Below are 11851 nucleotides of genomic sequence, written 5' to 3' on the forward strand. Positions count from 1 at the left end.
GTCCAGAGAGGGTGAGAGAAACCGTACACTTGGTGCTAGAAGAGGTGGAATAGGTCATAGGACCTTCCGTGTCACAGAGGGTGGCCTCATTTGTATTTGTTTCACCTGCTGTAGTTTATTAATGTGTGAGTACTTTATTCTTTGAAAGGCTTAGAATTAATAGAGAGAATAAAAGAAATCAGCTTCCTAGAATCCACACGTCTTGGTTTTTAGAAACCATTTGTTTCTAGTTTGCATTTTAAGTAATTGTAATATTTAATATCACAAATGTACTATTACATTGTAATTATAACTATTTTAAATATTACATATTACAATTACAATTTTAATATTTTAGAGAATCTAGGTGTTTGAGCTTCCTGGATCTATGGTTTGGTGTCTGGCATTAATCTGAGGAAATTCAGCTATTACTGTTATAAATATTTCTTCTGTTCCTCTTTCTTCCCCCTTGTATTACCGTTATGCATATTTTCTGCCTCTGTGGAAGTCCCATAGTGCTTGGATACTCTGTTCTTTTTTGCTTTTCCGTTCTGGAGGTTGGAGTTGGGTATTTCCCTTTCCCCCAGGTCAGAAGGCTCTGATAAAATCCCACCAGGTGAGTCTCTCTGGAAGGTAGACCTAGTGAAGAGTGCACCCACCTATTGAAAAATGATTCTTCTTCTCTTTCCCCTGTAGTAAGTATGAGGGGATTTTTCTCTGATATTTACACTTCGAGAACCTGGTTGAGCTTCTGATGATACAATTCACAAAAAGCATGAGACCCATAGGCACAGGCCTCCTGGAGGTTTTAACTCTCAGACGTGGCCACAGCTCACTGCAGCAATTTGTCAATTCCAGTTCAGGCTTTCCAATCCCAGCGTTGGTTCCTTGGAGCATTGTGCTCCAGTGTATGGTGATTCATCTGCTTTACCTGTCCAGCCAATCTGGGGACAGTGGCTTGCCGGTGACCTCACGTCTCTTGCAGGTTTAAGAACTGCTGATTTTTCAGTTTGCTCAGATTTTTACCTGTGAGGAAGGAGTGACAATTCTCAAGATTATCGTGTACGGAACCTGAAATTCCCCAACTCCATTATAGTGAAAAGTGTTTGCCCTTCCTCGGGCTCAAGAATTAAAACGTTTTCATTCTCTGACACGTTGTACTTTGATTCCCTAAATATTTATAATTATAGATTTAAAAACTCAGTTTTCTGCTGTATCAGCCATGTAGACTGGCACTTTCCAACAGAATTGAGAGTCCTGTTATAGAACTTGAAACCTTCCTTGTAGCCTCATATAAACTAGTATATTTTTAACTCAAAATGCTCATACTATACTTTCGATAAGAAATACAAATAGGCCGGATGCGGTGGCTCAAGTCTGTAATCCCAGCACTTTGGGAGGCCGAGGCGGGTGGACCACGAGATCAGGAGATCGAGACCATCCTGGCTAACACGGTGAAACCCCATCTCTACTAAAAATACAAAAAGTTAGCCAGACGTTGTGGCGGGTGCATGTAATCCCAGCTACTTGGGAAGCTGAGGCAGGAGAATGACATGAACGCGGGAGGCGGAGCTTGCAGTGAACCAAGATCACGCCACTGCACTCCAGCCTGGGCGAAAGAGCAAGACTCCGTCTCAAAAAAAAAAAAAAATCTATATATATATATATAATATACATATATACACAAATACAGTATTTTCTATTTTTTATAGTAACTGGCATGTCTTTCCACTTCATGTGCTCAGCCGCCGCATGTGGTGAGGGACAGAGACCACCCTGCATGTGTGTGCGCTATTTTACTGCCTTTTTCTTGACCACAGATTCTACCTCCTGTTTCTCTGTGTATGCAGTGATGATTTGCTGAATATTACACATTGTGGGTAACTTGTTGAGCACACTCAGGATCCCTAACCTTCCTCTGAAGCTTTGCAGCTCCTGTTCTAGCAGCTAGCACAGGCACTGCTGGGTCATCGTGACATGGGCAGGCTTGGTTGGATTCGCTGTTGGTGTGAATCTGTGGAGAGCTCCAATCCTGCACCCACTCCAATCTCCCCCTCCTGGACCTGGTAGGATGGCCATGCTCCGCCCACACCTGAGCTCTCGGTGCCACGATCTGCAGGTGTACTCCAGAGGACAAGTGTACTGTGGGTGCGTCTCATTCATTCTCCTGCCCTTGCCCTCAGGTTCTGGCTGGCACAGCTGTGGTCACAGACTAAAAACAGCCACCTCATTCGTTTTATGCAGCTTTACAGTTGTTTATGGCAGATGTGTGACTTCGGTCCCTGTTCCCTCATCATGGCTAGAACAAGTTTTGGCAAATTATTCCTATATCTTTACATTTGAAAACTAAAGGAAAGTTTCACCCATAGAATATTAGTGTTGCCACAATCCTAATGAGTGTTTCTCCAGAAACTACGAGCCAGGTCAGCAGCCAGTCATTTCATAGAAGATAAACTTCAAGAACATTCTCTGAAGGGCAATGAAACTGAGTAAGATCTAACCACTGTTACCAGCAACCAAGAAAACTAGGTAAGAAAATGCAGCTAAGATTTGGACCTAGTAACTACGGTAATAAACATGCAAACTATCGCTAAGCACAAAATAGGCTGGGAGTAAAAAAATTTTATGATATTGACATTTATGATTTTACAAAACTGCCCCATGTGATATCAAGAGGACTCCTGATGAAAATTTACAAAGGATGCTTTATGGTTTATATTAAAATGTTAGTCAAATAAATCCAAACATTTCACAAAAGTAACAATTCAAATATTCTTTTATATTTTGCAGACAATTAAGTTATTCATCATGCATGACCCAGTAACATTTCTCAGCGGTTGGATTCAATACGAGAAATAAGCAAATAACCGCAATGCTTCTTCCATTTCAAAGTCATTTCTCTTATAAAAAGTGGTCAAGAAAAATGCCTGTTGCCTTACATACTGGTTAGTGCCAAAAATTTGGTTTAAAATATTTCAAGTGGGTTATCCTTTTACGTCCATGTTGTTAGTTACACAAAGAACACATACAAATGCAATTTTTTTTCCATAAGTTTTTGCAAATTATAAACTAAAGAAACAGGATTAAGCATTTTATTTTTTGAGATAGGGTCTAGCTCTGTTGCCCAGGCTGGAGTGCAGTGGCACAATCATGGCTCCCTGCAGCCTCAACCTCCCCCAGCCCAGGTGATTCTCCCATCCCAGCCTCCCGAGCAGCTGGGACCACAGGCACGCACCACCATGCCTGGCTGATTTCTGTATGTTTTGTAGGGATGGGCTTTGGAATGTTGCCCAGGCTAGTCTCAAATGCTGGGACACAAACAATCTGCCTGCCTTGGCTTCCCAAACTGCTGAGGTTAGAGGCATGAGCCACCATGCCTGGCCTAATCATTTCTAAAGAGTCTGTATTTATTATCGTTATTTTTTTCTAATCGAGATGGGGGTCTTGCTCTGTTGCCCCGGCTGGAGTGCAGTGGTGCCATCTCAGCTGACAGCAACCTCTGCCTCCCGGGCTCAAGTGATTCTCCCACCTCAGCCTCCCAAGTAGCTGGGACTACAGGTGCACACCACCAGGCTCGGCTGATTTTTTGTACTTTTGGTGAAGACAAGATGTACAAAAGGCATTTCTGTACAGTTTGCCATGTTGTCCAGGTTGGCCTTGAACCCTTGGGCTCAAGCCATACACCTGCCCTGGACTCTCAAATTACTGGAGCTATAGGCATGAGCTATCGTGCCCAGCCCTTAATTATGTGCTGTGGCTTCATATTAAAATAAGGAAATGGAGGAGCCCAAGGGAGCACGTTGGCAGAAAGGGCTCCCTTGTCAACAACTTGCTAGCACGGCATTCACTCCCTTGCCTGGCTGGCACTGCGTTCTTTAGATGAAGAACACGTCATGTGTCAATGAAAAACAAAAACAACATAGGAACACCCTGTCTCTACAAACACTTAAAAATTAGTTGGGTGTGGTGGCGAGCACCTGTGGTCCCAGCTGCCTGAGGTTGAAGTGGAAGGACCGCATGAGCCCAGGTGGCCGCAGCTGCAGTGAGCCAAGAGCTGCCATCATGATGCTGAATTCCAACCTTGGTGACAGAGCAAGACCTTGTCTCAAAACAAAAAGCAACGAAAACCCAAAGTGATGCACTCTAAGTTCTGCCCTTTAAATTCCAGTACCTTCATTTGTAAAGGTATGTAAAGGTGAAACTCAGGAGCTGCTTGCAGTCATGTGGACATACACTTGACCTAAGCTCTGATCTGAAGCACGTCCTTCTGTCTCACTGCTTGCCGAGACTAAGATAAACTTCAGAAGTAAAAATACTCCCCCAAATATTGTATATGTAGCTTCAACGTGGGATGTAAGGTGATTCAGGTCCTTTGAAAGACAAGCTTGCAACAACGGCATGAATAATGTTGGAATCAAAATCACAGAAACTAAACACCAAATGGCATAGGTTCAATCCGTGTCTCTAACAAGTATCTGGATAACTAAACTTTCTGCTTTACTTGGGTGTGAAGATCATGAAATGTAGTTTATAATTATTTGGGCAGAGAAAAGAGAGAATTGGGGTAGTTACATAAAATTCAAGATTAAAGAAAAGCAGTATTATATAGCAGAAATATAAATTGGCTATTACCTTCAGTAATTTAGATCAGGGGTTGGCAGGTCCGTGCACCAAATCTGGTCCGTTGTTCTTGTAAATAAAGTTTTCTGGGTACACAGCCGTACGCATTTGCTATCACCCATGGCTGAGGGCACAGTTGAGTGGTTGTGAGAGACTTTATGGCCTGCAGGAACTAAAATACTAGCTGGCACCTTGCAGGCAAAGCTTATGACCTGATTCGGGTAGCTGCCGAAACTGTCCAATTCACTTGTTCTAAAACAATCCAACAATATAGCACACTTATCTGAAGATATGAGAACACGCATGCACCAGCCTAATCAGAAGAAAAGTCCAATTCCACCCAGAGGGTTACGAACTCTTCCCTTTTCCCTACAAGGAATTAAATGAATAAAACTGTGTGAGATTTTACTGGTATGTATCGTATGTATGAATCTTGATGAAAACTTAAAAATGTGTATGTATACAGATACATAATGTTACTTTTCATACACTGTTTTCGGACTTCTGGTTCACAAAATCTGCATTTCTGCACCATGACTTTGAAGGCAGAAACCCGACTACTGGGCCAGTGGTCAATTCTGAGGCACCCAGCATGTTCAGGAGGCAGCGTCGGGGAGCATGTCCCTTACCTGGAGGGGTGTAGGCGTCCATGGAGGTCTGCACGACCAGGGACCTGCGTTTGGAAGGCATAGGCACCGCCATCTTCTGCTCTTTGTGTCTGGAGCCGCCTGGACAGCTTCCGTGTGGACGTCTGAAACGGAGAGAGCAGTCAGTGCTCAGCTGAGATCCCAGAGGCCAAGCTGCACCCTCCTCTCTGTCCCCGCAGCACGGTTCATCCACCTTCTGAAACTCACCAACAGATGGGTGGGGGAGGAAAGAAAATCAGTGGTTACAGTTCCAGTAAAGACATTAAAATGTATTCACAGACTTTTTCATTTTAATACTTTAGAATCCATATCCGCAAGCAAACACTGGGTGTAAACTGCACTGAGATTTTTCTTTTTAGGGTGAATGAACCTTGATCTTTGGGGATTCTTTGTAGGTCACACGTTTGAGCCTCCAAATCCTTTCACTGTACCACTGAGATGCGTGTGCACGCCTTGCACCCCAACTCACACAGCCACGGTCGCAGCTCAGCTTGACACCAGCCATGGGCCAGGACTCTGTTGGCTATGGATATGGCTTGGCTGTGTCCCCACCCAAATCTCAACTTGAATTCTACATCCCAGAATCCCCATGTGTTGTGGGAGGGACTTAGGGAGAGGTAACTGAATCATTGGGTCCCGTCTTTCCTGTGCTATTCTCGTGATAGTGAATAAGTCTCATGAGATCTGATGGCTTATCGGGGTTTCCGCTTTTGCTTCTACCTCGTTTTCTCTTGCCGCTGACATGTAAGAAGTGCCTTTCGCCTCCCACCATGATTCTGAGGCCTCCCCAGCCATGCGGAACTGCAAGGCCAACTAAATCTTTTTCTTCCCAGTTTCGGGTATGTCTTTATCAGCAGCATGGAAATGGACTAAAACAACCATTAAGACATTTTGTGGCTATTAACCCATTACATTAATTCCACACATTCACTGAATGCCTTCTCTGTAAGTCCCTATGGGCTGGGGTCGCAGTGGTGATAAGGCAGACAGTCTCATGGCATCTCACGCAGGCCACTTGTTAAGGGATGAGACAAGTGATAGATGGGGTAGAGAATTAAAGCAGAGACAGATGCAGCAGCAACTCCAAACTGTGAAGCCAGGGAAGAACCCTCTTAACACAGAATCAGAACAACAGGAATGAAACATACCGGCTGTCAAGACGAGAATCTTCGAGACACAGGCAAAAATCCGCTCAAAGGCCCTAAACTGTCAGTGAGAACGGTGTTAGCAGAATAAAACCACCACCACCAAAAGTGGCCAGCGTGAGTGAAGACGGGTTGGGACAGTTTTCTCTGAAGCTGCGAGAATGATCCCACTGAAAGGGAATCGGACGTGGCTTTCTGGCTTAAACCCCCCAAGCTGCCACCTGAGACAGGACCCAGACCCTCAGCATCACGCCCACAAGCAGCTCATCACACTGCTTGGTCTTGGTCAGCCTTTGTGCACACTTCTTTCCCTAACTAGATAAAGAGCCTAGTCATCTGGCCACTATTTCTAATTCCCAGGTCAAAAACCACTGTGTGACTGACTTGGCTCATGGCCGAAAACTGAAGGGATCAATGAGGTGACAGTACACTCACTTCCACAAATCGCTTTTTGTTTTGCATATTCTCCGTTTTAAACTTTTTGAATGTAATTTCAAAGACACAGAAAATCTGCAAGACCAGTGTAGTGAATTCCCACATAACTTACCAGGCTCAACTTAGGCCCAACTGCTCCTATCTTACATCACTGCTTTCCCCCCTCCCCCATGAATTTTCTAAGTCAAATGAAAATAAATATCAGATACTATGTCCCCTCCATACCTAAATGTTTCAATGTATTTCCTAAACACAAGAATATGCTCTCACATTCATTTTCCTCAAGATCGGGAAATTTAACTGTCATATACGAAGTTCACTTTCAAATGCTGTCAACTGTCTCCATAATTTTCTTACTTTGTCTTCCTCTTTTACGATCCAATCCAGGATCATGAATTGTCATGTGATTTTTACCAGTCCAGCATCCAAGTTTCTCGGCTTTTGTGTTTCTTGAAATTGGAAATGTGAAAGAATACAGGTCAGTTATTTTACAGTTTGTCCTTTATTTTGCTATCTTCCGGACTAGACTCAAGAGTATGCATTTTACCCGGGACACCGCAGAAGTCTGTCCTGTGTGACAATGTTAACATCGGCAACTCAGTGAAGGTGGTGCTTAAGTGCCTCCAAAGCAAAGATGCTACTTCTCGCGTTGAAATTAAGATTTGGGAGGAGACACCCTGACACTATGTGCATATTCTGTTGTCCATGAATTCTTCACTACTAGTTTTAGCAACCACTGATTTCCTGTCATTCCTTCTAAATCATTAGATCTTCCATATTCACTGAAAAATAATTATTTTATCTTTCAGCATTCATTTACATATGTCCATATGTACTCACGGAGTCTGGCTTGGTGGGTTATGATTCATAGTTACAATGGTTTGTTCTGTTGCTCAACTGGTCCCAGATTTGACACCAGATTCCCCAGCCCTTAGGCCAGGGCTCCTTCTAGTGAAGAACGGTGTTTGGAAGCTAAGAGTGGGCACCGGGTACTGCTGGGCATTGCCGGCAAGTAGAACACACACACGCATGTACACGCATGTGCACCCACACCCATCCACAGGCACTTCTCTCCCTGTCTACATCTGTCGGGAGCCACCAGCTTATACTTGTACCTCCTGCTGCAACCTAATCCCACGTGATCCATTCCAGGCTTTGGCCTTTTCTTATTTCTACCTCTTACCAAGAAAGAAACCTGGCACCTGTAGCACTCAGTATATTCACTGATTTATTAAGCTTATTTGCTTAAGCCTGGAGATAAAGAAATGCTTTCAGAATTGCTATCTAATACCACTGTGAAAAATCGATCGACTTCAGTGCTCATTTGTAATTATTTTTTTCATTGTTTTTTTGGAAGGTAGGGATTACAAAGTATACACAGTGAAATGTTCAGATCTTGCGTACACTTGGCACATTTCGATAAATGGAAATCTATTACCCTAATCAAATCTTTTGCATCCAAGTTCCCACAAGTCCCCTCCCAGTCAATCCCAGCCCTCAAGAGACAGCCACTGTTCATTCTCGAGGAGTGTTCTTGGCGCTCTTCCGTCACCCGAGACTCGCATAGATTCTCCATTGTCACATGGACTCCACGGCGTGGTGTTCACTCTGCTCAGTTCAAGGCACCTGGAACTCATCCCCGTTGTCTGTTTTGGTTTCAGTATTTTGTACGTTTTTCCTGCTGGGAACTAGGACAATGTATGAACATATCAGAATTTGCTCATGTTTCTCCAGATGAGAGAGAATTATGTTGTTTCCAGTTCTTGGCTATGACAATTTACTCTGGAGATAATGTGCATTCTTTTACAAGGACACACATTTTCAGCTCTCCTTGGTGAACATCTACAGCATACCTGCTGGGCCATATGGTAAGTGTACACATTTTAAAGAAACTGCCATAGTTTGCTGAAGTGGCTGTGCCATTTTAAGTCTCCTTCAGTCTGAGATCCAGTCTGTCATATCTTCACCAACACCTGCTACTGTCCTCCCTTCTCCACTCTTGTGAAGGGGAACCTCGTGGGTTTAAGTTGTACTTACTCAATGACTCCCTGGTGAGCACCTCTCATGGGCCACCGGGCATCTGTATACATCTGTTGCGAAGAGTCCATCTTGCGTGCTTGCAAAATTCACATCATTTCTGGTTGTTTGTACATTTCCTAAAATGTTCTAAATAAGGCCCTGTGTCTTCTGTACATCAAGCATCTCCCTGCTTCCAAGTCTTTATGCCTCTTAGTTCTCCTGACTCACTTCACAGACGAGGGCCCCAGTGCGCACCATGCGAACCTGAGGCACGGAGAATGGCCATGCTCCCGACACCCCTGACTGTGGGCAGAGCTCCCCGGCTGCCACCACCGAGGAGGGGGGTCAGCTCTTGTTTCTCAAGAGTGGCCTTTATCAAACGGAGAAAGTTCCCTTCTGTTCCTGATGTGATAGGAAATTTGTATAAGGACTATTAAATTTCAACAGATGTTTTCCAGTGTCTACCGAGAGGATAAAATAATGGGTTTTCTGCTTTTTTGTTAATGTGGTGAATTACATTGATTTTTGAATGATGAGCCAAATGTGCAATGCAAAACTACACATCATGAGAACAAACTCTAAGTGTTCATGGTATTCTTATCCCTTTTACATATTTCTGGGTTTGATTTAGTAAGAATTTGTTCAAAGCTTTGGCATCTGTATGTCAACAAGAGTGAAAGGGGTGAGATTTTGCCTCTCATGCAAACTAACAAAGGGAGCCAACACCAGCCTAATGCACTGATGGAGCCGGCACATTTCCGGGCCAGAAACAAAGGGCTTGTCACACACAGTGGGGGCAGCAGGACCCACTCACCCCTGTCGATATTCAGGATCACACAGTGGGGCAGCGGGACCCACTCGCCCCCGTCAATACTCAGCAACGTCCTGTATCCCTGTACAAAGACAAGATGTTATTTAGGCAAAACAAAATTAACGATCATGTAAAGAACTGCTTACATTTTTCCTTTCTGAGAAAATTTGTTTTTAGCAACCACGGCTCTCAAGGCACTCACTTGCACATTATACATAATACTGCTCGTGGCCAAAGTCATGGTACCTTCCTATTCTTAAATAATTTACCAAGAGTTCTGAAAGGTGAGTATTTTAAAGAGAAAAGCGGTATGTGGCTTACCCCAGGCTAAGGAGTGAGTTAGTTGGACAATTCTTGTGAAATATGTGCTTTTTCTAATTAGAAAATCTGAGAACAAGGTATCAGTGTGAGTCTGTTATCTCCATGAAGGAGTGAAATGGATGCTGGGAAATTGAAGGAGCTTCAGAACGGGAATCTCACAACCTCAAATGGGGAGACCGGCAATTGGGAAAGCAGTCGCTCTGATTCATGGAGTTTTCGGAGATTCACGTCCACTCCGTGCTGCATTTGAGCGACTTTTCTTCTTGTGATGTGGACCCGATAGAAGAGAGGTCCCACGTAGACATTCGGCATTTGTGAGGGTCTGGCACCGTGACTCACTTCTACAGATTTAACATGTTTATGTATAAATTACAATGGCTCAACTATATAAAAACTGATAGCAGTTATGGATCAATTCCCTCATTTCTCACTTGGGCCACACTTCCTGTTTCTGCAAGAACATATCGCTTGGCTAGAAGACACGATGTTGACATTGAAAGGAAAAAGGACCTTGTATACAAATGATGCAGAGAATTCTTCTCAAAGGCCACTGGGACACACACTGTGTTGGTGACTAGCTGTCTACCAGCGCGGCAGCGAGAGAGACAGAGCTCCACTCGTGAGCAGTCACGGCTCCCGTGACCCACACCAAGACCCCCAGGGTGATGACAGGCCAACCAGCAGCCTTGGAACGGACACCTCCTTCCTGAAATAGCTTCCCGAAACACAACAAACAGTGATAATTGCAGGCATTTCTATGACTGGGAAGCAAGAAACCCTCCCAGTCCTGTTCCTTCTACACCACATCCAGAACAGGCGTACACCCGGTGTAGAAAGCTCCCAAGGCCTGAACAGATCATTTGAATCTACCTCAGACTGACCTAATCTCTGCAGTGCAGTCCTACAAACAGACTTTCAAAAAGTTACCGAACCACTACCTCAGACCTCATGCTTTCTCTGTTTGGAAAGAGGACATGTGGCTCGGTTTATACGGCCACCAGAACACACACAGGGTATTATGTTATTGTCCTTCAGTGCCAAGAAGAATCCTGTGGTCTCTCACGGTAAAAACAAAACCACAACCACCACAACCCAGCTTTTCAAGTTGCAGGGAGTTTTACAGCCTCTTTCTATGTCGTCTTCCTTTTTGCCCCAAACTGGATATTCTTTTTACTTTCTCCTTATTTCCTGAATATAATTTGATCAATATAATCAAAGTGCTTGTGTTAGAAGCAACTTTACTTAAAAAGAATGGAAAGAACTACATGAAAATATTAAGAGTAGCCATTTCAGGATGACAAGGGAACAATATATTGTTTTTGCTCATTCTTTTCAACATTTGCAAAGTTTTTTGCCTTGAGTGCAGTCACTTTTGCAATCAGAGGTTACAGTGCTTGATGAAATGAGGCCATGAAGCACACACACCACCGAGTTTCTAACACAGAGCAATCTATGAGGAAGGATAGAGACACAGGAAAGGTTCATTTTAAAGCAATGCAGGTGTTTTTTCCATAAAGGCAAAAGACATTCTTAAAAATGTTTGCACCATACACAAGTCTGCTAAATTTAGTCAAAAAACAGAGAAAACAGTAACAGAAGAACACTTTAGCCCACAAGGAGACCAGCACACCCAGCACGAGGCCACTCCAGATGAGTAGAGAGTGGTTTCCTCACAGCTGACCCACAGGATTGGGTAACACGAGCAGGAGGGAAACATGGGGACCACAGAGATGTCAGACTGTGGACTGCACAGCAAGAGACAGCAACACAAACTAGCGGAGTAATTAACAATTATTGTAAAAAGAGGTCCACATTCTATTTTAACCTGAAATCAGTGGCACGGTGACCACCACACCACCCTGCAGTTGCCTCCT

The 11851-nt window shown here is 43.9% G+C and overlaps 1 long non-coding RNA gene across 1 annotated transcript; it reads right to left on the reverse strand.

The window, feature by feature from the left end:
- Positions 1 to 230: 230 nt before the first annotated feature.
- LOC114676010 (uncharacterized) lies at positions 231 to 9776 on the reverse strand. Its single transcript, XR_013403136.1, has 3 exons — positions 9660 to 9776; positions 5229 to 5350; positions 231 to 1005 (listed from the first exon to the last, which is right to left on the reverse strand). It is a non-coding gene; the product is annotated as an uncharacterized LOC114676010 (long non-coding RNA).
- Between the last annotated feature and the right edge of the window lie 2075 nt (positions 9777 to 11851).

This window comes from Macaca mulatta, chromosome 13 (genome assembly GCF_049350105.2).
Source record: "Macaca mulatta isolate MMU2019108-1 chromosome 13, T2T-MMU8v2.0, whole genome shotgun sequence".
Taxonomy (NCBI): Eukaryota; Metazoa; Chordata; class Mammalia; order Primates; family Cercopithecidae; genus Macaca; species Macaca mulatta.